The sequence below is a fragment of the Stylophora pistillata genome, chromosome 1 (assembly GCF_964205215.1).
Source record: "Stylophora pistillata chromosome 1, jaStyPist1.2, whole genome shotgun sequence".
NCBI lineage: Eukaryota > Metazoa > Cnidaria > Anthozoa > Scleractinia > Pocilloporidae > Stylophora > Stylophora pistillata.
This window is the reverse complement of record NC_142519.1, coordinates 49,368,701-49,396,612: the sequence shown is the minus strand read 5'-3', so window position 1 is coordinate 49,396,612 and position 27,912 is coordinate 49,368,701. Positions and strand designations below refer to the sequence as shown.

Below are 27,912 nucleotides of genomic sequence, written 5' to 3'. Positions count from 1 at the left end.
CTATTTTGCTAATCTCTCGTATGATTACAGACCGAATTGGACTCCACTTCGTTCTTCTACTATTATGAATGAGGAGATTGTATTGTCATATCTGGGAAAACCTATCAGATATTAACACCTGAGTGTGTTATGTACAGGTGACCTGTTATTGAAAACTCCAGGTGGTAACTCCTTGATTTCGTTATATAAAAGTAACGAAATTGGCAAAGCTGAAAGGGTAACCATAATTCTCAGAGTGCGTTTATGTCACTGTGTTCTTTTGAGCATCATTTTTCAAGTTGGTGAGAAAAATTTAACTTGGAATGGCTGGAACTGGAGTTCTTAGGAGTAGAGCTCTTAAATGATCTTTTCGAATGGCCGAGTTTCTGCAGTTGAGCAATTCCACTGAAAAGCTTATAAGAATGAAAGATTACGCCTTTATCTCTATTGGGAAGCACTGGATAAGTTATGGTAACTGACTTCCTGAGAAGAGGAGGGGCGGGATGGCATAACATTTTCTGAAAAAAACTTGAGTTCAACTCGTTATGTACTTGGATAGATATGATACTTGTACACATACCATTCGCGGGTTTTATGGTTGCGTTTGGCAGGGATGCCCCAGATGCTTTCCAGATCGCGTTTAAGTCTGTTGAAGATCCCGATCGCACCATAGGAGACCTTTGGAAGTCACCCATGGTAAGAATTCACGAAGTGTGGCACTTTCCCAAAGAACAGAGTCAAGAGACGTTTTGCCAATTATGTCAACACCTGACTGAAAATTAATCAAGAGGCTAGCAATTGACCATCGTGGGTGACAATGCGAACAATTAAGGCCCGGTATGTGCGAGAGTATAAGAAGCCGGAGAAAATCAACTTAGTTTCTGAGCAGATTCAGAAGAACCCAGGTGGTAAAACGGTGGCTTTATTGACGATCAACTCCTTCTAGGCCAATTTTGGGGAACGCCTCAACAAATCTACAACCCAACAAATCACAGCTCCACACGAACTGTTTCAACCGGTGAACAACGGCCTCTCCTGAACAAACCATGTGTTCGTATTTCGTCTAAACTATAAGCGATAAAGGAGGAGAAGCAACAAGAGACGGAAACCTAAGAGCTTTGTGCAGATGACTTGGTAAATGTGACAAGGCCTGAGTGTTAGGTGGAAGTACTCTCATTCAGAATAGAAGTCGGCGAAAAAAAAGGAAAGCGAGAAGCCAGGGAAAACTACTGAACTATAAGATCGTGCGTAAAAATGTCTGGGACGAAATTAAGCGCCCTCTTGAAGATGAGAGACGCAATGTAGATGCAGTCACGCTTTTTCAGAGAAGCCTCCAGTAAAGAAGTCAAAACTGTGAAACTAGTCAAACAATACGGACTTCCGGATCTTTAACAAGCGGGTAGGGAACATAGAGACTTTATCTTGGTATCCTTATCAGTGGATATGCACGATTGGGTTTGGACGAAGATGTGGACATGAGCAATGTAGATACGTTAATGAATTAGTAAGATAAAGAAACAATGCTTAAATTTTATTTTTCCAGTTTTTTAAAAAACTCGTGCATAAGAGACTGAAGTTTTACAGCTCGAACGACGTTCGAGTGTGCTAAGGAAAGTGATATTCACGTTGCCATTGGTGGAATACACGTTTGACAATTTAGTTTAGTTACATTTTTGAGAACGTGTAATAATGAGGTTTATTAATTTATCAATCATGGGTTGATTGCTCATTTCACAACCTGAGGGGTTTCTTAGCTTGAATAATTTTCTTTGCTATTTGCTCCATCAAGATTGTCTTGCCCGCCAAGTTGCTGACAGCTTTCACCATCTTGTCATCAGCAACGTGTAGAGTGCGTGACATGTTTTGTCGAGTTCATGAACCCAAAAGGGTGTCGGGTAAAAGAGAGAAAACGCATGTGCTCGAAGTTTTGGAAATAAATATAACCTTGTGTTTCATTAATCTGGTTGATTTGAGTGTGTAACATTGGCGACCATGCCAGGACTGGACCGAAGAGGCTTATCATCGACGAAGAACTGCCTTGGGTTGTGAAGGACAAAGTAATTGGCACGCTTGATTGATTCGTCGAGCGCGAGTTGGTTGTGGTCGATTGCTGTCGACGGCGGACTGATCTTGACGTAAAGTGTCGCATTTCTTTTGTGAACGGCTGATTGCACTATTGGTGAGTACAAAAGATTATTTCTTGGAAGTATGATGGACACCGAGAGTCTGCAGATCGAAATTCAGGCCGCGTTGTGTTCCTTGAGCGAGGAAAGGCTTAAAGAAGTTTGTAGTGGGCTGAACATTACTGTACCGCCTGAGAGCAAGGGAAGGTTGGTTTTTATCCGAGCTCTAAATAAATATCTCGAAACGGAAGAATTAGATAATGAGAAGCTCAAAGTGTTGTCGTCATCTCTAAGTATGCAGGGAAAATTTGTACCGGAACAGAAAACGGAACCGCCGAAAGCTTCTGAAAATAGTAAGGCGACCGTCAAAATAGAGCAAAATCCCGCGGTGTCAATTTCAAAATTCAAACGCGACTTCAAGATTTCGGGCCAGATTGGCGACGCGTCGCAGAAGGATCGTTTGAGTTTTTCCTCGCTAGTACATCAAATTGAGAATGGGTTAAAGAACGACTATACAGAGGATGAAATCAAAGAGGCTGTGATAAAAGCGATAAATCCGGCGTTAAGCCTAAGAAGTTATTTGGAGGGTAAGGTAGATTTAACACTGGCCAAATTGAGGAGAATTATGCGTTCTCATTATCAGGAGAGAACAGCAACCGAACTATATCATCAGTTGAGCTCAACTGTCCAACAGCCAAAGGAAAAACCTCAAGAATTCTTGATCCGCCTTCTCGATTTGAAACAGAAGATCTTGTTTGCATCTCAAGAAACTGACTCGGACCTGAAATATGATCCTACCTTAGTACATGGCATGTTTGTCCATAGTTTTTCCCTTGGCCTGCAAAATGAGAATATCAAGATCGAAATGAAGCCCTACTTGGAAAAGAAATTTATAAGCGATGAAGAACTATTCGAGAAATTAAATGTGTGTTTCAGTGACGAACTGGAGCGATCACAGAAATTCGGTTCACAGCTAACCCCCAAGGTAAATACTGTTCAAAAGGGAGGGGACAAGCAGGAGACAAAGAATAATGGGGTGGAGGAAGGTCTCATGAAAGAACTAAGGGAGCTCAAGGCAGAGGTGGCCGCAGTCAAAGAGAGAGTTCGGGCCCCACTCCGGGTTCAAACCCCCCTCACACAACAGCCTATGAGACAACCCCCACTGTGTAGGACCTGCCAACAAAGTGGGAATGGATGGCCGTGCAACCATTGCTTCAGGTGTGGGGCGAGTGGCCATTATGTACGCGAGTGTAATGCCCAATTCAGCCGACGCTCTCCAGCAGAATTCCAGGGGAACGGCCAGAGGTCACGTCCATGGGACAGGGTGTGACCAGGCAAGAAAACCAGTCCCGTTACGTGCAGTGTGGAAAACAAAGCACAGACCATGTACCACTTAACCGCGGCGGAGCCTGTAAGACCAATAGATATTATTCAAAAGAATGTCAAGTAAAATACAGAGCTGTGCATAAACCAGTTTGCATGGCTATACAGGAACTTGAGAAACAGAAAGCAGCCGGAGATGATGGCCATGATTTGAACACGACGTTTCCCTGCCACCTGACGCCAAGGCAGCAGCTCGGACTGACAAAAATCGTGGGACGGAGGTGCGTGGTAAAATGCCTAATGCAGGGAAAGGAAGTGGAGGCATTATGGGATACAGGTTCCCAGGTTTGTGTTGTGTCAAGGAAGTGGCAACAAACTCACTTACCGCAGGAGGTGTTAAGAAATGTTGAAGAGTTGTTGGGAGCAGGAGAAGAGCTGAATTTGGAAGCGATGAATGGGACAAACATTCCATTTGACGGTTGGATTGAGATCGGGTTTAAGTTGGCTGGGGACGATACAACTGCTCATGAGCTGACAGTTCCAGTACTGGTGGGACAAAAGGAACAAGAGTACCCAATCATTGGCTTCAATGTTATAGAAGAAATCCTCGCTCAATATGGTGGAAACCACCAAGCGGCAAGTAACATCATTCAGCAGTCATTCCCTTCAATTCATCATACTCGCATAGGTACCCTGATCAATCTGATCCAGTCAAGAACACAGGATACCGGTACTGCAGCTGTTAAAGTCGGAAAGAGAGATGTTATGCTGCCAAAAGGAGAGGCAACGACAGTTAAGTGTCAAACTCACCTCGGACCAGTTCCAGAGGGGATGCCAGTAATATTTGAGCCCAAGGAAGACAGCGAGCTCCCAGACGGACTGGAATTGGGCGAGGAACTTACTAAAATAACCCCGGGAACCTCTAGTCACGTGGCCGTCGTGGTCCAAAACAATACAGACAGAAACATCTTGTTAAAGCGCAGAACAGAATTGGGCCGGATACACCTGGTAAAGTCAGTTCTACCAATTCCAAACACTCCCGACTCGTACTCTCGAGGAGACGAGGATTCTTACCCTGAAGCTACCTCGCATCCTGGTCAGGAACAAGATGGATGGGAGCCACCAGTTGACTTGAGTCAGCTAGAAGACAATGAACAATTGATCGTCCACGAAATGCTACGGCAAGAAGCTGGAGCCTTTGCAAGAAACGACGATGATGTTGGCTGCGTGGAGAACTTGGTGCTGGATATCCAGTTAAAGGACAATGAGCCAGTACAGAAGAACTATATCTCCATCCCCAAGCCACTCTATGGGGAAGTGAAAGAGTACTTAGAAGACTTGATTAATCGAAATTGGATCTGCAAGTCCCGTTCGGCTTACTCCTCACCCATGGTCTGTGTTCGCAAAAAGGATGGAAGTCTGCGACTTTGTATTGATTATCGAGAATTGAACAAGAAAACATATCCAGAACGACAGCCGATTCCCCGTATACAGGATATCTTAAATGGCCTAGGCGGCAACAGATGGTTTACAGTTCTGGACCAAGGGAAGGCCTACCACCAAGGCTTTATGACAGAAGAAAGCCGCCCCCTGACTGCATTCGTGACCCCCTGGGGATTGTATCAATGGAATAGAATACCGTTCGGGCTAATGAATGCACCGGCGGCATTCCAAAGGTGCATGAATGAATGTCTAGATGGCTTACGTGACAACATCTGTATCCCCTACCTGGATGATGTCTTGGTGTATAGTACAACCTTTGAGCAACACGTTCAGGATGTCCAACAAGTCCTGCGTCGACTGCAGGAACATGGGATAAAGTTAAAGCCATCAAAGTGCAAGCTCTTCCAACGACAAGTTAGATATTTGGGGCGGGTTGTTTCCGGCGATGGCTACTCTCTAGACCCAGAGGACACGGCCGCCGTACACAACTTGGCGAAACAAAAACCAGCAACAGTGGGTGATGTGCGTAAACTGCTGGGGTTCCTGAGTTACTACAGGCAATACATCCAGGATTTCTCACGCATAGCTAAGCCCCTGTACGATCTAATGGCTGACCCTGATCTATTGGCTAATAATCATAAGGTAACATGGACAGAGGAACATCAGAAGCGGCTTGACATGCTGGTCGACCGACTAACTTCTCCTCCAGTGATGGCATTTCCCGACTTTACGAAGCCATTTGTACTTCACACAGACGCCTCACAAGAGGGACTTGGAGCTGTATTGTATCAAGAACAGGACGGGGAGCTCAGAGTTCTAGGTTATGCCTCTAGGACACTAACTCCAGCAGAGAAAAATTACCACATGCACGCGGGAAAACTGGAGTTCCTTGCCCTCAAATGGGCAGTAACTGAGAAGTTCCGTGATTACTTGTACTACTCCACCTTCTTCACTGTGTACACCGACAACAATCCACTAACTTACATTCTGTCGTCAGCTAAGTTGTCTGCAGTAGGGCACCGGTGGGTGGCAGAACTGGCAGATTTTAATTTTAACATCAAGTATCGGCCTGGCAAATCTAACATTGATGCGGATGTACTATCCCGCCTACCGCTAGATTTCAGTGCATACATGGAAACCTGTATTGCAGAAATGGAAAAGGACGCAATTTGTGCAACAAGTCAAGCAGTGATACATCAGGAAACAGACGCCACACCCTGGGTGGCAGCAGTTTCAGCAAGAGTTGGCATTGCTCACGCAGAACCGGGCGTCACAGATTTGGTTTTTCGCCAACTTACTTTAGAAGAAATATTAAGGGCTCAACGGGAAGACCCCGACATCTCACGAATCCTGGCCTACAAGAAACGGGGATATCCCCCACCAGGAGGAGAGCGGAAAAATGAGACTCGTACAACATCTTGCTACTTGAGAGCATGGAATAAACTCCATATATCAGCGGACGGGATTCTGTGGCGCCAAACTAAGAGTCGATTGCAGCTAGTATTACCCACAAAGTTTAAACAGTTGGTTTACCAAGAGCTTCACATTGAAATGGGTCATCTGGGTGCAGATCGAGTGGTGGACTTAGCGAGATCTAGGTTCTATTGGCCTTACATGCAAGAGGAAATCGAGTATTTCATCGCCAACAAGTGTCACTGCATCCAGCAAAAGAAGCCCCAAACCTCCCCTAGAGCACCAATGGAGAGCATTACGACAACTGCCCCTTTTGAGATGGTGTCTATAGACTTTCTTCATTTGGAGAAAAGCCAACGGGGATTTGAATACATTTTGCTGATAGTAGATCACTTCACAAGGTTTGCACAGGCCTACCCAACCCGAAACAAGACAGCACGAACGGTGGCTGAAAAGATTTACAATGACTTTGTACCACGATTCGGATTCCCAGCCCGTATACACAGTGATCAAGGAGGAGAATTTGAGAACAATCTCTTCCATCAACTACATAAGTTGTCTGGCGTTTCCAAGTCTCGCACCAGCCCCTACCACCCTCAAGGGAATGGGCAAGTGGAGAGGATGAACCGCACGCTATTGTCTATGCTGCGAACACTCCCAGATTTGAAGAAACGAAAGTGGGATGAATCACTCAACAAGATGATCCACGCGTACAATTGCACGAAGCATGAGGCGACAGGATACGCTCCGTATTACTTGTTGTTTGGAAGAACACCCCGCCTGCCCATCGACCTGATTTTCAATTTGAATCAAGAGAGTGCAGAGGGAGATTATAACACTTACGTCCAAAACTGGCAGCATGATATGAAGGAGGCATACCGGATAGCTCAACAGAATGCAAAGAAGACTGCCGAGCGCGGCAAGCAATATTACAACAAGAGAGTCTCAGGTGGCGTTCTTCAGCCAGGCGATCGGGTGCTAGTTAGAAATTTAACAGAGCGCGGTGGCCCCGGAAAATTACGATCCCATTGGGAGTGCGCTATCCACGTTGTGGTTAAACGAATGGGGGCTCAAAGCCCAGTCTACAAAGTGAAGCCCGAGAGTGGAGGTGGCCGCGCAAGAGTACTTCACCGGAATTTACTACTGCCTTGTGACGCTTTGGAAGCAGATGCCCCAAATCTGGGATTTGGTACACGACCCCCAAAATCAGCAGTAGAGAAACGACTTTTGTCTGTTTCGGGAAATGACCTACAGAATTCGGGGAAAGATGATGATGATTTCGGTAGTGTGGACCTTGTAGAGGAAATACCTACTGAAGTAAGAACTTCAAACTCAGTGTCTCCAGGACGCGATTTGCCTTCAGAGTCAATTGAGGATTCTGCGACTACTGAGGGCACCAATGGGCCATCCAGCGAAATACAACTTGCAAATGAAGGAAGTGCTGACAATGACGGATCAGAGGGAGAGGATATTGCTGAGCAGGACATGTGGACTCGGCCGCAGCGCCAAAGGAGACCGCCGCAGATCTTAACTTACAACTCCCTGGGAAATCCACAGTACCAGTCGGCTGAGCCAGGATTCAGCAGTTCACGCGTTAACGCCATTCAAGCTCCAGCTATCACAGCTATTCCTCCGGGAACACCCCTGTATTTCTGGGTGTGGCCATGCTGTTTCCAACCTGTCTACTACTCGAGGGCTTGAGAGGAGCCTCTTATAAGACTCAAACATTAAAAAAAAAGAAAATCAAAAGCACACAAGGTGCTGAAGGAGACAATATCAAACAACAGTTACAGTAGCTGCAGAGAACCCTGATAAATAGTTTTGTAATATTTAGAAGAACACTTTCATTTTCGGCGGGGGAGTGTGTAGAGTGCGTGACATGTTTTGTCGAGTTCATGAACCCAAAAGGGTGTCGGGTAAAAGAGAGAAAACGCATGTGCTCGAAGTTTTGGAAATAAATATAACCTTGTGTTTCATTAATCTGGTTGATTTGAGTGTGTAACAAACGCACTTGTTCTATAAACCCTTAGCGTTGGCACAGTCGATGTCATGTTGTTTGGCAAATCAGTCCAGCCTGTTGATGTCAGGATCTCCTTAAGTCAATCTCTTTTTTAAATTCGTTCTAGGTCCAAGATGTTGGGAGAGTAAGGATGGAATTCTAGCCCAGAATTCGAGAAATGTTCTTTGATCTGTTCTACGAAGAGATAGCCGAAAATCGATGTTACTTGTAACAACGTCTCATGGCCCAAAGAAACCGTTCCTGAAGAGCATTCTCCGCGGGAGCATAAATAAATGCTGGCAATTGCAAATTCTCCAGTATTTCATTTATGCTTACTGACGAACGCTCTGCAGCTTTAGGACATCTTCTGCCCTTGTAAGACCTATCAGAGCTGCTTCCTCTGGCTTTTAAAAAAACGCTTTTCCTCTAAAATCTGGAAAGAAAAATGTTCTACTTATCGCGCTTCACATCCGCTATTGTTTTCCGCATGACGAGCTTTGCTCAAGAAAAAAATTCTCAGCAGGCATCGTAAACTGATGCCGAGGTTTGGGGAAGAAGGCGTTGGGTGGCTGTCATCACATTAATTACACCACAATGTAATTATACAGATTAGCGCCCACGAATCCACGAGAGATACGCGATTGCGTGCGAGTTAACGCGGGGTCATCTGTTGGCGATGAAAATCAAAATCATGAAATGAAATGAAGTTTGTTGTGCGTGTAATGGTCGTAAAATACTGCGTTTTCTCTGTTTCTGCCTGTTTCCTTATAACGACATTTTTAATCACGTAGTCTTTCAAAGATCCTTCCTTTTCACAGAAGAGGCAATACCGGCGAGGCGCCGTATTCGAAAAGCCTCTCTTTCGATTATTTAGGTATGATTCTTTCGCTTGGTTTGCCATAAAACAGTAACAAAAGATATCGCAATTTTCATGTGCCGTACGACCTGAATAACAACCGTATCGAATTTCCAGTATTGCGTTACTTGGTGGATCGATCAGTGTTCACGCTTTGCGATCGTAGTACACGATGTTATTGTTTTAGAACAAAACCTGTGGCGGTCGCACGACTTGGCCTCGTATCCTGGTTAAATTCTTACCAATATTGTAATATTAAACCTCGACGAGATTTTTCATGTCGAAATGTCGAAAAGCATCATGTTTTCGATTTCGAAACCATTCGAAATGAAGTCATAGAGGCAGTCGGATTTTCGACGTGCGGCTTTCCACCGGCTAACTTAACCACGCAGAGTCTTTGCAGGATTACAAGTGCCACACTTGACCCTTGCAAGCATTGGTATCTACTTTTGAAAGAGGTATGTGACGTTCCTTTGCGTAAATATTTCATATGCGATGTATTTAAGATATTTCCCGACGAAATCCAAAGTGTGGCGACACGGGAACTTCAGCCGGCCAACTCATCGTTCGGAGTAGTGGGGTTAGCCAGGATTCCCGACCTCGTTCACGTTGTGTTCACGTTCTGTCTAATAGCTGGTCTATCTTCTTCGTAATAAACAATCCCCGACGAACTTATTAAATCTGCGGGATTTATGATTATCGTAAATCTGGTGAACTCCGCCACGCTAGACTTTGAGCCCGAAGGCGCGAAAAATTTATCTTTTGGCGCCAAACTCAGTCACGACTCCGAAGAGCTCGCTTCCTAACTTACCGAAAGATCAGCTAGAGTAAATTCCCTTCGAGTGGAACTGAAGAAGCTTCGAACACAGATTTCTCATCTGGAATCAGCATGGAGTCAATTTTACAGACCCTTTTTTCCACCTCAATATTCGTACCTTGTCATGGTGAGGTGTCTTGAGTGCCTCAATGACCAATTGCAATACAATGCCTTTAAAGAATTCAGCTTCAGTTGGTGGGCTGTATTTTCTGCAAGGTAGAGGCCAGACTAACACGGACTTTGTCGTTGTAGTTATTGTTATGATTATTATATATATCATTATTATTATTACTGATTTTGTTATTGTTATCATTATCTTCATGATTGTGATTGAATCATTTTCAAAATGAAATAGGCTGCTCAATGAGGATGGCATGCTGAGGCAAGTAGATTTTCGTTTATTTACCCCCCTCCCCCCAAGTAGAAATTCAAGTGTTTCTGATAGTTTTTCTCTTCAATAGATTGTTAGAATGCAGAAGATTTTCTAAGACACATTGTACAGAGGGCTTGTCTTAAGTAGTTGTTTTCTGATTCAAAACCACCTGCCTAGTTCTGTTTCTCTTGGGTAGTTAGTCCATGGACTGTTGTTATCTGATGGCAGAACTAACAGGTGGATCTGTTTCTCTTGGGTAGTCAGTCCATTATGGGCTGTTGTTATCTGATGGCAGAACAACCAATCTGTTCTGTTTCTCTTGGGTAGTCAGTCTATGGACTGTTGTTATCCGATGGCAGAACCAGTCCCTATTTTTTTCAGCACTATACAGTCAGTCTTTTATGGACAGTTATTTTTATCTGATGGCAGTTTTAGCTTGCTCTTTTTGTTTTGAAAAATGTGTTGCTTATGCTGTTTGTCACGTATCATCTGTTATTAGTCGGAGGCACTTTGGTCAATCAATGCTATCATTGTCTTCATTATTATTATAATTGTTAATTCAGCTGCTACTCTTCTCTCTTTGCCACAGGGCCCACTACAGACAGCACTAGCTTAATGAAGTCCCAAAACCTTTGACAATGAGCCAACTCAAGAATTGCAGTCCTGAACAGTTTTTGGGGTTTTCCTGGCTTTTCTTGAGATTATTTTGTCTCAGTTTCAATTACTTCAATCACTTATTCAGCTAGACTAACAATAACACCATTAAGTTCATACATAAACATTGAAATAATCATAATAGTAATATAAATGATAATAATAATGATTTGTTATTGTTATCATTATCATTGTCTTTATGACTGTGATCATCATTTTCAAATTGAAATAGGCTGCTCAGTGAGGATGGCATGCTGAGGCAAGTAGATTTTCATTTAATTCCTCCCCCCTCCCCCCACATAGAAATTCAAGTGTTTCTGATCGTTTGTCTCTTCAATAGATTGTTAGAATGCAGAAGATTTTCTAAGACACATTGTACAGAGGTCTTAAATAGTTGTTTCCTGATTCAAAACCACCTGCCTAGTTCTGTTTCTATTGGGTAGTTAGTCCATGGACTGTTGTTATCTGATGGCAGAACTAACAGGTGGATCTGTTTCTCTTGGGTAGTCAGTCCATCATGGGCTGTTGTTATCTGATGGCAGAACCACCGATCTGTTCTGTTTCTCTTGGGTGGTCAGTCTATGGACTGTTGTTATCTGATGGCAGAACCAGTCCCTATTTTTTTTTCAGCTCTATGCTGTCAGTCTTTTATGGACAGTTATTTTTATCTGATGGCAATTTTAGCTTGCTCTTTTTGTTTTGAAAAGTGTGTTGCTTATGCTGTTTGTCATGTACCATCTGTTATTAGTCATAGGGTGACTTTGGTCAATCAATGCTATCATTGTCCTTAGTATTATTATTATTAATTCAGCTGCTACTCTTCTCTCTTTGACACAGGGCCCACTACAGACAGCACTAGCTTAATGAAGTCCCAAAACCTTTCACAATGAGCCAACTCAAGAATTGCAGTCCTGAACAGTTTTTGGGGTTTTTCTGTCTTTTCTTAATTTGTTTTTGCCCCAGTTTCAATCACTTGGACACTCATTCAGCTAGACTAACAATAACACTATTTTGTTCATAGATAAACATTGAAATAATCATAATAGTAATATGAGTGATAATAATAATGATTAGATTAATGGAAATAATCATAGGAATTATAACCATCAGGATAATGAACATTATTTCTCTAACTATTGTAAATATTTTTATCATTATTATTATTATTATTATCATTATTATTGTTATCATTATTATTATTATTATTATTATTATTATTATTATTATCATTATTATTGTTATCAATGTTATTACTATTTCCATCATGAATTATTAGAGATGCTTGGAAAAAAATGATCTATAGTTCCCTCCAACTCATTATTCTTTCAGTTAAGTGAATTAAGACTTTGTGAACAGTTACTGCTTTATTCTGTCATTCCTGATGACCATAGAAATGGTGAAAGTCCACAGATATTATCCCTCTAAGAGTTTCTCCAGGTGTTTTTTTTTTCCTCTGAATTTGGTTACAACAGAATGAAGGGCATCAGAGTATAGTGCGCCCAGCTAGACATGAATTGCATTAATAATTAATATTACAGGGTCATTTTGCTGTATTCAGGGTTTAATCTTAGCCTTCTACAGACAAGTTTGTTCCTCTAAATGCAAAACACATTTTATCGTTTTTTAAAACAAACTTACAAAAACTGCCAAGAAACAGCTACTAAATTTATGGAAACATGACGAACAAGTCAACTAGACTGTGTACTACACATCATTGAAATCAAAGTATCACTTTAGGAACATAAAATCGCAAGGTCAGTTTCCCATTTTTAGTGCCTGAGAAAAGATCAGGCCACCAGATTACTTCAAATTCTCTGGTTGCTCGTCCATCTCAATTTCCAACAACCATTTTAGTTTACTGGGTGAGAATCGTGCTTGATTTCTTGCCCCATGCTCTTTAATTGGCCGCCTGTAAAGCTTGTTGAGAGTTTAACAGCTACTACTTGCAGCAACCTCCATATTCCCCCGATAGCCTTTCTTCACTCTAATGGTACAGAACTTTGATGACTCAGACCAGAAATAACATCATTCACTCTACCATCCCTGTAATAAAAAACTTTGGATTTTTCTCTCCATACAGGGGGCCGCAAATGTATTTTTACCCTCGCACGTTTATAAAAGCATTCGGCATGCCTGCTAACAAAGCTTGGATGTATGTTTCAGGAACTTAGTATCTTTCAACTCGACACCATTTGCCTGAAACCAAAATAATAATTACGAAAGTTAAGAGATTATTTACTTCTGGAGTGAAATGTACTAAAGGATTTGCCCTTTCAAACATAAACCTGAGTTATCAGGTTTTGTCAATCACAAAATTACACGCCGGGTTATTAGTATTCCTTGGGGACCTTCCTATATTATCATAAATATCTAAGACAAGCAGGTCATTTAGCTAGGTAATCTATGTTAAAAACCGCGCTGTACAACACTTAGAATTATTTTCCTCACTCATTTTTCTCACACTGCAACTTCGCGTACAACGCAATTATTACTACGCTGTCATATCTGGTGTCCAATTAGGAGAGCTCATTATTTTTGTTTTAGAGGTGAATTGCGATTTCTTGTATGTCCCCTATTTCGTCGAAGAAAAGCTCGAACAAATACTGAAAGGTTCTGTCCTGGTGTACCGGTTCACAAGAGAATTACCATTGTTCTTTCTTTGTTTAGGAGTCACTGGTTAGCTGTTGTGCATTGTTCGGTCTTTTGTAACGGCTCTTGTGAACCGGTACACGAGGACAGAACCTACTGAAAGTAATGAGTAAGTCACTATGAGCAACTAGTGCAAAGTGACAGCACTATCGAGCCAAATTGAGAACTGTTCTTTAATGATTTTTAACATGAACCACCAACTCTTACTATTTTTAATTTCTGCGTTTTAATAGACTTTGACATGTTCTTGAGAAGATATTAAATCGGTTAGCGCTGTTGTTCCCTTCAAAATTATTTTGGTGGAAGCGCCTCAGAAGACACTGGTTTAACTAAAACCATGTTGGGCGACGTTATATTTTGACTGCACAACCCGCAATTAAATTTAATTTTAACAGCTATTCGAGTGTGTGAAGAACGGTGAAGAGCAAAATTACATACCATCGGCCTTTCGATGCACGGACGAATTAAAACTTTTTACAATTCCACTTAACCATTGCTTGTAACTGATAGACCTTGTCCTTATTCTTGCGGGAGGCCGTACGATCTGTTGTCCATTGTAGAACTTGGCAAACTTAGCGCACTTCTTCGAGCGCAACAATGTGATCTTTCGATTCTCTATCTCACTAGCGCAGTTGTGTTGAACATGGACGAATAATACATCGCAGCGTGTCTTGTAGATAGCTAGAGATGCCATGCATGTTTAGGATAAGCGCTGAATATGGACGAGCGTTAAAGCCGCCACTGAAAAAACGCAATCGACCGTTTTTCATTGTAAGGACCAGGTCTTTCACACAGCTGTCAGAATTAAAGAGAGGAAGAACGTCGATCTCGCTCACCTAAGTAGCGAAGTACACCACGAGCGGCGACGATGATCAAACACCTGGAAGGTCAGCGTGGTGTCCCTCTACTCTTTGGTATCATAACCAAGAGCGAGCCCTTTCGACTTCTCACTAAGTTTTACGGTTTATAAAACAAAGGCCCCGCTCTACACAAAGCCTTAAAGAATGAAACACTAGAAAAGCTTACTTAGCTTGGAATTATAAAAATTTCCCTTCTTAAAAATCGAAGATTTTCATGGTTTCGTAACTTCGTATTTTTCCAAATTTCCTCTTTTACATGTTATGCCGTTTTGCATTTTCTTCAACGTATAATTTAGTTCAGCGTCGATCATTTATCATCCTTAGAAGAAAATATTCTGATCTTTACGTTTAACTATAAAATTGCTTTGGCTTACATTGTGCGCATAAAAGGAGCGTTAAATTAAACATGAGTTGATTCCACGCGAGGGTTTTACCTGGAAAAATGCCTGCACACGAGAGACACCGACATTACCGCGTGTCCCTTTCTGGAAAACATTCGTGTAATGACAAGAAAGGTCAGCTCAAGGGTTTTGGGTTACCCAAACTATGCAATTTTGACGCCGAAAAGTGCCAAAAAGTAATTACAGAAACTTCATCCGCAACACCTTGAACGTGCTGTGGGCGCGAACTGAGATCTTCTCTTACAGTTAATAATTGCCAGGCGGAACTCAGATCCGGCTAAGCCTAATTTGCATAAATTTTTTTGGTGGGCAAAGCTCGTCATGTAATTTCCTAAGTGACCAACTCTGACCACCAACTGTAACTTTGACACATACTAAATCAGCTAGAAGCCCCGTGCGCTGATGGACATAATTTGGCTTTCTTCCTGAGAAATCATGATTTTTGTCCATCTGTGTACTAGGAAAGGGGATCGGAGTTCCAGCGATTAACACTCTATCAAACTCTCTTCCTAGAATAGGGCTGGAGAACTTGAGCTGGAGGTATCGCAACTATACTCCATTTGGAAAGGATGTAGCTTTTTACTTCCAATCGTTGTCAAAATGTGACTTTTTTATAAAAAAAATTCAGGACTCTGCACTTTGATGGTTATTTATCATCTCACATTAAATAGCAATTGAATAATTTTGATGCTGTTATTGAACATTTCCAAAGGTACTCACATTATCTGCGAAAAAATCCGATACCGACAATAAAGACTAACGTTCAAACTCCGCAGTAATATGTATATATTTAACAAACATGTGTAACATACATAACAGGCTTCATTTCATTGTTAATGCTGCCGATAAAATGAGATTTACCTAATTGCAAATTATATGAGTCCCCTCCACTAGAAAAAAGAACCCTCTCAACTGTATCTCGCTTCCAACATGTGGCTTTGTAGCTCACTTGGTAGTAGGGATGAATTAGTATGTGGGAGGCACGGGTTCGAGTTTCGTTCAAGCCTGAAGCATGTCCTGGCTTTAGATAATGGACAAATATCAGGAAATTTCTTTCAAGCCGAATAAAAGCTATTCTTCGTGTAATTATAATAAGTGACTGATAATTGCTGTAATAGCCCCTCTATCAGGTTGTTTAACTGTGTTGATGGAGGACATATCCTGTACTTAGGTTAACTGGATTACCTTTATTAGACCTTTAAACTTCATAAGTTGTACTGACATCTACTTAATTATTATCATTAATCTAATTATTATTAATCTCATCTTCACGTTTTCCGACATATCAACATTAATCGGTTGTCGAGCAAACTTTCATGTTCACAGAGACCGTTCACGCCCGCAAATAGCGGGAGCTAGTCGTATATTTTTGTTTTGCCATTTTCTTCTCGCCGACGTAAATTTAAATTTTGCAATAATTTTCCGTTAAATGTTTGGGACACCCGACATATTTCGAGAGCCAGTCAATGTTCTTGGATGGTTTGCTAAGCACTCGAAAATCTAAAGTTTCTCTCGGCTATCAGAGTCAACTTGTGTTGAAAATACTGAGAAGGTGCTCTCGGTTAGTCATGAAATAGAGACTCAGTCAATAGCATTTTCTATAGGTGGACGATAACTACTAACGTGATTGTTCACATCAACATATCTCTTATGATCTTTTTTAATAAAGTAAGAGGATTGAAGACGTGATTTTGTAAACGAGTTATGTCTAAAGCTTGATTTCTATTTGCTAGAATGGCTCAAGTCATGAAATACTGTTGCGTCGTAATCGGTTTTTATGCCAAGTAAATATTAAAGGGCTATAGAGTGTCCTACAAGAGTAAATAGTCATCGGGGCAGGAGGGTTAAGATTTATTCACTTTTGCGCAAGAAACGTGCAAAACCAGGAACTAGGGGAAAAGAGTTATCCCCTGGTTCGGAACTGACAAAAGAGTTCAATAACGTAGCTCCATTTTCTGCCTTTAAAAGCACACACAACCCACAATTCCTCTATTCGCTCCAACGAAGGGCTAACGCTCGAAACGTCAGCTTTTGTAATCGTTACGGTGTCCAATTTACCATTTCAACTTTGTTGATATATCCAAATTATTTCGTTACTTCCACCGACGCAGCCCCAAACAGTTTCTTTCGAAACTATCAGCCTTTGACAAAAGAGTAGTGCAGTAAATTTAAACCTCATTAAATTTTTTTTTAATTCCTTTAAAGCAGCTGATTTCTAGATGGAGCTGGAGTTTGGAGAACTATTACTCTAGCACTATATTTTTAAATGGCTGAGTTTCTGAATGTAAGATTTCCAAATCGATTCTCTTTTACACTGCAGACGTTAGAGGAAAAAGGCCTATGAAAGGTGTTCCTCTGACCCGTTTTAAAACTTACTGGGATTAATAACGACTGAAGTCAGATTCCGATTGTAAAAAGAACCGTAATTTGAAGATGAAGTTAAATATGTCCTTCTTATCTAGAGGATGTAAACAGTTTATCAGTTATATTCTCTTGGATTCATACCATTACCTTAAACTGGGTGAAAATAAGGACTGAGAGCAGTGGGATTAATAGCTATGATAATGAGATCTCTATTAAAATTTGTAACCAGGCTTTGGTAAATGTGTGTTACATGTTTTACATACAGGTGAGTCAACTTGGCGTTGTTAGTGAAGACTCCAGGTGGTAGCTCCTTGATTTGGTTTACAGCTAAGCCCCTAAGAAATTGACATAACTAAATTAAAGATCTCTCCTAAATAGGTAATAATGATTCCAAGAGTGTGTCCGTATTGACCACTTTCATAAATGGCTGCCGGATTAATATTCTTTTGTTTAAAATTAAATTAGCCTTTCTGCCCTCGCTTCAGATAATGTATTCTTTTGAATTTTGTACTGGAGAACGAAGCCAGAAAGGCTAATTTAAATTTAAACAAAAGAATATTAATCCGGCAGCCATCTATGAAAGTAGTGTATTATTATGTCCTTTTGACCATTTTGTTTTAATTGCTTTATAGTAATAAGAAAAGATAGCATTTAAAAAGTGTTATGAGTACCTAAAAAGTGTCATACGTACCTAAGAATTGGACATAACTAAATTTAAGATCTCTCCTGAATATGTAATTACGATTCTGAAAGTGTGTTTATGTTATTGTGTCCTTTTGACAAATTCTTTTTGATTGACTCATAGTAATAAAAAAGATATCATTTTAAAGTGTTCTGAAGACCCTTAATAAACACAAATACTGCAATATCAAATAATTAAATTCATAACATTTTTTAACACACTAAAATTCTGAAAAAGAAAACTTCGTTCGAAATAGAAAATAACCCTAGGCTTCTTTTTGGATTTCTCAACAAATGGTACATTTGGAACGAGGCAAACTTTAGAGGGTTTTCAGGCTTATTTTCTGCACTTGCTAAAATTTTGCTCACCTGATGGTAATAAAGTTTTATTTGATTCAATGACAACGATCAAATGAAATTTACCTAATTACAAAATTTTATGAGACCCCTCCACTAGAAAGAAAAGCCCTCTCAACTGTACTTCGTTTTCAACTTGGGGCTCGTTTTCAACGTGTGGCTCGCAAGTTTCCCTCGGCTATCAGAGTCAAATTGTGTTAAAAATACTGAGAAAATGCTCTCGGTTACTCATGAAATATAGAGTAAAGTATGACGATGCAACATGTGATTTTTTAAACCAGTTTCTTCTAAAGCTTGATTTGTAGTAGCTAAAATGGTTCAAGCCATAAATTGTTGTTGCGTAGTAATCGGTTTTATGCTAAGTAAATACTTAAGGGCTACGAGACTTATTAGGCTTGGTGGCGGGAGAGTTGAGTTTTATCATATGAACAGTTTATTAGATACATTCTCCTGGATTGATACTATTACCTTGAACTGGGTAAAAATACGGGCTGAAGGCAGTGGGATTGATAGCTATGATAATGAGATCTCTATTAAAATTTGTAACCAGGCTTTGGTAAATGTGTGTTACATGTTTTACATACAGGTGAGTCAACTTGGAGTTGTTAGTGAAGACTCCAGGTGGTAGCTCCTTGATTTGGTTTCTACCTAAGGACCTAAGAAATTGACATAACTAAATTAAAGATCTCTCCTAAATAGGTATTTATGATTCCAAGAGTGTGTCTCTATTATTACGTTCTATTAACCATTTTGTTCATTTGGTTTCTGGTAATAACAAAAGATAACATTTAAAAAGTGTTATGAATTTCCTTAATAAACACAAATATTGCAATAGCAAATCAGTAAATTAATAACAATTTTAACATGCTGAAATGTTTAAAAAAGAAAACTTCAGTCGAAATAGAAAATAACCCCAAACCTTTTTTTCATATTTCTGAACACATGGCACGTTGGGAACGAGGCAAACTTTAGAGGGTTGATAAATCAATTTACTCTTTTCAGGCTTATTCACGGCAATTGCTAAAATTTTAGCAATTTCCTAATTACAAATTATATGAGTCCTTTCCACTAGAAAGGAAAACCATCTCAACTGTACCTCGCTTCCAGCGTGTGGCTCATGTGCTCACTTAGTAGTAGCGCTGAATTGTAGTAAGTCTAGACATCATTAAAAGTTTCTTTCAATTTCTTTAAAGCAGCTGAAGCCTAGATGGAGCTGGAGTTCGGAGAACTATTATTCTGACACCATCTTTTCGAATGGCTGAGTTTCTGAATGCAATAAGTCTGATGCGAGTAATTCTTACGTTGCTTGCGCTAGGGGAAAAAGCTCACGAAAGGTGTTACTCTGACCTGTTTTCAAACTTACTGGGATTAATAATGACTGAAATCAGATTGCGATAAAAAAAGAACGATAACTTAAAGATAAAGTTAAATATGTCCTTTTGATCAAGAGGATGTATATAGTTTATCAGTTATATTCTGGTGGGCTGATACTATTACCTGGAACTGGGTGAAAATAAGCGCTAAGAGCAGTGGGATTGATAGCTATGAGAATGGGATTTCTTTTAAAATTTGTAACCACGCTTTGGTAAATGTGCGATCTGCGATATAGGATTTGAATCCTGCTACTTCGACTTTCATGTTTCAAGCGTTTCATTTGATCTCTAGTAGTCCGTTAAATGTGTGTCGTGGAATATGCAATAGACGTTTTTTCACTTACAACTCTTGCAGCTTAAAGCAACTCACAACGAAATTTCTTGCTTTTGTTTTCGTGTAAAAATTGATGGGTTTTTTTTAAACACTTTTTTTTTGAGAATAATTCATTTTTAACTTGTAAATTGCGCGCATGCACAAGAGTGAGTGTAGATATGATGTGAAGAATGGTACTTGCTCGCTCCCTCGATTGGTCGATTCCTTTAAACTTTTTTTCGATTTTAGGCTTTTGAGTTAATTTGATAGTTTTTGGCGAATAATAAATGAGTTTAAAACTATACGTTTTTTATTTGGATATATCAACAAAGTTGAAATGGTAAATTGGCCACCGTAATGATTACAAAAGCTGACGTTTCGAGCGTTAGCCCTTCGTCGGAGCGAATGGCGAAGGGCTAACGCTCGAAACTTTTGTAATCATTACGGTGGCCAATTTACCATTTCAACTTTGTTGATATATCCAAATTATCTCGTTACTCCCACCGACGCAGCCCCAAACACTTGTTTACGAAACTATCAGCCTTTATACGTTTTTCATCCGTGAATTAAAGTTTGCCCAATCTTCAGCCTATATTTTATTTATGGCGTCAGTGCTCCTATTTGTGAATGTCTACATGCAGGAAAATGATTATTTTGTCCGAAAGAGAAAACAAAGAAAGGAAGGTAAGCGATAGGTGCGTATTAAGTTTTTACTCAAAAACGAGGGTGAAAGATAAAAATCGCTAAATATTTCCGTATGTGTGCAAAAAGGTACGCGGGTCATATTTCAAAAGGAATATGCAAATTTGTCCGTGAGCGAAGAGATTTCAAATTTCATAGAATCTATCAATAGGAAGCAAGACAAAAATGACCAAGAAATATTTCGGGACGACAGTTTTATTCCAAACAGTTCTTGATTTGCTGTCATAAGCGAAAAACGTACGAATTTCTTACGTGTACAAAGCCCACGCGGTAAAATTCATCATGCTTAGGTGGTTTTTATTTGACTTCACGGCCAGAAAATTGCGTAGTGTTATGTTGAAAATTCTGAAAAACTTTGAATTAACACAAAATATTCTATGAATTCTATTTGAACATATTGTTACTCGAACATAATATTTACCGGGTCATGGAATCGTCAAATTGTCACTAGGCCCTGCTTGAGGTCCGCAAGTTCGGTTTCCACATTTCGCATCGCTTTAGACGGAGAATCGTAGACTTGAGAGTATATTCTGTCACTTTTAAGACCTTGACGTCCATTATTTTCCAAACAGAGTATTCTATATATAGTATTGCTACTTTATATTCTGAGTTCCACAAGGTCTAACTCGATCGCAAGGGAACGAAAAATCCGACTTGAAAATTTTGAAGGTCGGCCGCGTGGATGCCATATTTTCAAATTTGATCACTTAGTAAGAACGCACAGAATTACGTGTACAAAGCCCACGCGGTAAAACTCATCATGCTTAGATTGTTTTTATTTGACTTCACGGCCAGAAAATTGTGTAGTGTTATGTTGAAAATTCTGAAAAACTTTGATTTAACACGAAATCTTCTATTAAACTATACCTTTTAAACACATTGTTACTCGAACATGATATTTACCGGGCCATGGAATTTTCAAACTGTCACTAGGCCCTGCTTGAGGTCCGCAAGTTCGGTTTCCACATTTCGCATCGTTTTAGACGGAGAATCGAAGACTTAAGAGTTTATTCTGTCACGTTTAAGACCTTGACTTCCATTATTTTCCGAACAGAGTATTCTATATATAGTTTGGATATATCAACAAACTTGAAATGGTAAATTGGCCACCGTAATGATTACAAAAGCTGACGTTTCGAGCGTTAGCCCTTCTGTTCCGACGAAGGGCTAACGCTCGAAACGTCAGCTTTTGTAATCATTACGGTGGCCAATTTACCATTTCAACTTTGTTGATATATCCAAATTATTTCGTTACTCCCACCAAAGCGGCCCCAAACAGTTTCTTTCGAAACTATCAGCCTTTATTCTATATATAGTATTGCTACTTTTATATTCTGAGTTCCACAAGGTCTAACTCGATCGCAAGGGAACGAATAATCCGACTTGAAAATTTTGAAGGTCGGCCGCGTGGATGCCATATTTTCAAATTTGATCACTTAGTAAGAACGCACAGAATGATGCCCCTCTAGTGCCCCCTAAGGCCATCAAAATATATGCGCAGACGACGGATTCTGATTGGTTTATTGATCTCCAACTGAAGAAGTTTAGGGACTAAATTCTGCTCATTAGGCTAGGTAGGGGGAAAGCATTCTCGCGCGGGCCAATCGAGCGGTTCGGGCGGTTACAAGTGGTTAAGCAAAACGAAAAATTTACTTTTGCGCTGCGGATTTGATCCAACCACTCCATCGTAACAGGGAAAGTTATTATGATTGTGGCAGTACCACAGGGTCATCTACGGCATGACTCGCTAGACAGCATAAGCATGAAAAGAACGCAACCTTTTGATAATCTTATGCATACATGCTTATCCTTATGTCCAAGCGTCCCTTTCAGCGCATAAGCTTTTATATGCTTATCCCAATCCTTGAATCGCAAGTAAATACCTAGCTTAATAGTGCAATAATAGTCTTTCGATAAACAAAACAGCACCCTTTTGAACTTTCTTCCCACAAACCTTTACAGTAAAATCTGGAACAGTGATTGTCTTACACTAACTCCTACTCAGACCATATTTTCTGTCTTTGAGGCCTAATTTCATTTCACATCATATTTCTCAGAACGTTCATTTACCAGTCCAGCAGTTCTTCGAACGAATCATTCCCTAGTATGGAAATCAAACATCAATTTCTATTGACGACACATGAATTACATTGGCTTATCCAATTCACGAGTTGGCTCACAGAGCCTTTGATTACCAGGGATATGCTTGCATGTGCGAACGAGAAAGACGCCCTAAGAATATGTTTGAGTTACCAGCGATACTTAATAAATCATGAGTTTAAGTAGGTGATGGAAAAAAAGATTCTCGCATATTGTGGCTATCGATAACCCCTGTGTTTAAATACCCTGACGCTCAGCTTTCAAAAAGCAGAAATTTAAAGAACTCTATCTAGATAGATCTGTAGCAAGAAATCATAGAAAGAGCTAGAAAGCAGAATTCAGGAGGAGGGGAGAGGGCAAAGCAAACAGTTATAGAGAGAAAGCCTGCATGGACGATCACATTTCGTTTTCTCCCTCTCATTATTTTATCACAATGTCCGCGCAGGGTATCTGACGCATGAAAATAAACAAATATGAAAACAAAAGAACTTGGTAAAGATAGAAAATGAACTTGTTAGAGCCAAGGCCACCAACGTCCGGTGGTAGTCTTATTTTTAAAAATTCTCAGGTGATTTAATGAGGCCAGGTTACTCCCATATGTTTATCACTACCAATCAATTAACCATCACACCTTGTTCCATTACCTTAGCTCATAGGTGACTACACCCACAACGCGTGAGAAATTAGGCAATTTGTAACTCACTGCGCGTCAATATCAACATACAGGTATACATAACTATCCTGTACTTACAATATGGTCAATTCTGGGTTGTTATTGAAGATTCCAGGTGTTAGCTCCTCTATCTGGTTGTATCTCAAGTCCCTGAAAGGAGGATATATGCCTGGATAAGTTGTTCCTTGAAGCTCGCACTTGCCTTCGAGCATCGCTCTCTGCTATTTTCTTTTTTTCTTTTTTATTACTACTAAGCCTAAAAGTACACAGTACAAAGATAAGTGGGCTGTTCAGGTTTTTGAAATTGAAAGCTGCACTTGACAAAAAAGTTCCTTTTTACCAGAGCTGGATAGTGTGTTCAAAGATTGTGATTTTCACCGAGTGCAAAGTCTTGAAGAAAGGTTGGAAGGCCTGGACACCTTTACCCAAAACTTCTGGCTTACACAGTTCGTCTGAACAAACGAACGAGCACTTGTTCAATTACTGCATTCTTTGGCAAAATTGATTTCCAACCACGCTTGCTCATCTGCGTTGTTTACTGGGGTTATCAAGGTTCGAAATGGTGAATGAATGAAAAATGTAACATTATACCAACGTTTTCAGATATCTGGAAACGGACGGCAAATTCATTGTTCGCTCTCAGTAAAACTGAAGAATAGCACGATGTTCATCGCATGTTATTCAGCACCAGGAAAATACCAATGAATAGCTGTTTTTCCTTAATGTTTTTTTTCAAGTTTTCCCGTGCGCGTCAACGCTGCATTTCCCGAGCGTCTTCCCACAGAATAACTAATGAATGGTGAATGCCATAAAAACATGATGTTTATGATTGCTTTCCTGCTCCACGAAAACGCTACTATATAGCTTGTTTTCCTAAATGTTTTACTATAGTTTTCCCGAGCGCACGAAAGCTGGATTTCAGTTTCCAAGCGTTTTACCGCAGAATTACGGTGAATGCCATGAAAACATGATGTTTGTTGACTATGAGAGCAATCTTCGCAGTAACAAACATGACTTAAGAGTGAGTGTCAACAAGAATCAAACAAAATCGGAAACTAGCGGCAAAAATGTGAAAAGCGAAATTTGCTCAAAATCCGACTACTAATAGATCATATTAAACTATTCATCGCTATGTGGTTCATTTCTCGAATATATTTTTGTTTTGGCGGAAAACGGCGACACTAGATTTCAGGGCCAGATGTGAGCAAATTAGGCTTGGAAATTAGCAATTTTCAAGAAAACCTTATGCTTTAAATAAAGAGGCCGACGATATTCATATGCAATCAGCTTATTTCACAACTTTTCCAGGTTTTGCACTGTACTTTCTATGACATTTGAAAAGAAATCTGACATTGTGTGAGATTTGAAAGATCCTCCTATGTTTCTTTATGGAAATCACCACCTAACTTGAAAAAACAATTTACCCTACTACCTTTATTACAAATTAAACGAAACTTAGAGGTCAGACCCCTTTACAAATGGGCTTTTAACTGATATGACTTTTTTTCTGGGGAAATAAGGCTGTAGTCAATGAGAGAGCGCTTAAACTTGCACATATTCGCGAAATCAAACAAGAGATTTTGCGACCGACCGTGACAGACAGATCTATTATTTTCGCTCAACGAAAAAGCTCATTGAAAATATAGTGGTCATTCCTGTGGTAGTTGAGTCGTGTTATATACATGTATTAATTTTTTTCTTGTCGTTTTTATCTTTATTCTTGTTTTATCTTTATCTTTAACATGTATATGTTAACGTGCTCGTATGGTTTACCGGCTTGAAAGTCCCTATAGTGAAAAACTGTAAGCTGGTCAACCTCGGGCTTTAAAGTGCTTCCCGAGGTCGCAGGACTCGGGCAGCATTTTCAAGCCCGAGTTTGACTGGTTTATTTTTCCTGCGGTAAATTGGCTTTCAAGTGGGTTTGTTTATACGCCACTGTGTTTTTGAATTGGCTCACGAGCCTTCTACCAACGATTCATAAAAATTTTTCGAAACAACTAACTTAGATACTAGGCACAAAAGTATATGTTACAGAAAAGATATTTCTCAACTTTACAACAAACTAAGAGCGAATGTCTCCAAAGATCAAAGGAAATCGTAAATTAGGGGCAAAATTAAAATGCGAAAACTCGAAATTGTTCAAACTGCGGCTATTAGTCGTCCCTATATAATAGTATTCATCTCTAAATAGGGCTCATTTGTCAAATAATTCGGTGTTTCACCCAAAAATGACGAGAATCATTTTGGTGGCCAGATACTATGAAATCGAGCTGCCAGATAGTAATAACGTGCGCCTACTACAGTTATGAGCGTTTGCCACTGCTATAGGTACAGCCTTGTACCAGGTTTGAGAGCAAGGCCACAAATGGCTTTTTCCTTCGAACTGTTATTTCCGATATGTCAGGAACAAAGGATTCGTAGATACCCCGTAACATAGGTACAGAAAAGGAGCCAAGTTAAGAGTTCAACACTAACTCACAGATGTTGTAGGAATCATATATGATTAAATGTGAATGCTGAATGCTGACCTCAGACAAAACCTTGTCACTAAGTACACTCTGAAGGTCTATTCCCGGAGTCTTGTTCTCACTATCAGGCTGATCTACCTCGACACTTCGCTTAGAAGCAAGGCGAGAAAAGTAACTGCTAATTTTCGTGTTTGTGAGAAAATTCCCATAGCTAAGTAGTCTCTCCCCGTTGCTATCTTTTGCATTCCTCATGGCTTTAGAGACTTCATCAGTCGGGTCGGCTGTCTTCCTTGTTCTCTCTCCAATTTGAAACTTGGAATTAAGGTACTGCTTTTGATTTTCAGTAACCTTTGTACTGCGGGACTGTGTCAATTTCAGTGCCCATCCCATCGGAAGAGTAGTGGGCACAGTTGGTAGTGATGGTTTACTACCTTCTAGGACCGTTGGGCATTTACTTGCGCCACAATCCAGATTAGTCGCGTATTCTATCATGGCCCTTTCGAAAAGCGTTTCAAACTCTAGAACAAGCTTGTGCTTTCAGTAGCCCCAGTGTTGAACCAGCGATGAATGCCGTATAAACGTCATGACACATCCCTCTTCTACGCATGTAAATAATGGACAATTGTTAGCAACATTAATATCAACGCCTGACTCATCTGAAGACTCATCTACACAATCGGAGTTGCCTTCTATATCAGTTGGGGTGTTCGGCCACCTATTCGTCTGGGTACTACTGTAACAAAGCTTGTGATAGTCTCGCTGGTCGAGGGCCTGATATCCATCGTCGGCAGTTCCGATTGTTCAGGGACATTGCAGTTTGACCAGGGAATACTTTTTCCAGGGCCAATGTCGTAGGCTCACCACGTTTTTATCCCTTCCTGGCCGTAGCAAAGGCTTCTGACAAAACTCACTTTCTCCCACTTGAAACTCTTGATGGATGGAGCATTGAGAGGACTGCACACTTTCACAATTACGCCGCGCTCACCCCTGGAAGACTCCATAGCTTCTTTCATCAGTGCAGTAATCTTAATGTCGTGTCCAGAATTCAGATATCTCGCCATGTGTGACTTTATAGTGGCTTCCTTGCGATCGCAACCGCCTTTTCTTCGACTCCCTGTGGCTCAGAAAAGTCAATCCGAGAGATCTGAAGGTCATGAGGTTTAGCAATCTGAGGAGCTGTAATCAGAGTCTGCGCACAATGATAACATCCAGCGTTGTGGCCTCGAATATAGATGGTCTGTAGTTCTGGCATGATAGTATTCAGTTGAATAAAGACGTCATCAAGCATGGCTAACACCGAGCTACTGTCTTGGGCGGTAGCACTGTCAAACACATGAACGAATGTCATCATCTCCATTTCTCCGCTTTTGCATTTAATCGACACTGCTATATGCCACGATATACCTTTTTTACCAAACCAATCCGATTGGCTTTCCCAGAACTTACGTGGAAGATATTTCACCCATTCAAGTACTGAAAAAATAAGTGGGGCGATGAGGCCACTCATGATGTCAAGTCTGCATTCATCCTGAATTATAGACCGTAATAAATGGGCTGTTCAGCATTCAATGCTCTGTTTTGGCTGGGAAATAAAAAAGACAGTTCTTCTCTTTCCTTGTCCGAGCATTCAACCGTTTCTAAGCCTTCCTCAATCTCCCTCATTACAGACGAGACAAGCAAGCAGCGGTCACAGCTGTCACAATGGGCGTGGCCACAAGTCAAAGAATAATTTCGGTCGTCAAGATCACTCAGAGCGTATGCTCTACAATGGTCAGGGACAGCGGAGCTTTTGGAAACATGAACCTGAGAATTAATTCACCATTTTCGAAATTCCTCGATCCGCTTTTCTATTTTCTCCATGTTGGGATAATATTTGTGGCACACAGCAGGTGGAAGTGTTTCGCTGCCAGCCAGGTCCGAGTTTACGCCAGTGGTGAGGGCAGATTGTGTCTAAGCTCTGCGTCTAGTCCTCGCGGAAAACACCCACTCTA

General features: G+C 40.5%; 2 long non-coding RNA genes across 2 annotated transcripts; one reads left to right on the top strand and one right to left on the bottom strand.

Moving 5' to 3' along the window:
- Nucleotides 1-8,764: 8,764 nt before the first annotated feature.
- On the top strand, nt 8,765-14,027 carry LOC148742905 (uncharacterized). The gene is made up of 2 exons (XR_016001470.1): nt 8,765-9,594; nt 11,213-14,027. It is a non-coding gene; the product is annotated as an uncharacterized LOC148742905 (long non-coding RNA).
- LOC148742904 (uncharacterized) lies at nt 12,577-14,507 on the bottom strand. Its single transcript, XR_016001471.1, has 2 exons — nt 14,068-14,507; nt 12,577-13,176 (listed from the first exon to the last, which is right to left on the bottom strand). It is a non-coding gene; the product is annotated as an uncharacterized LOC148742904 (long non-coding RNA).
- Between the last annotated feature and the right edge of the window lie 13,405 nt (nt 14,508-27,912).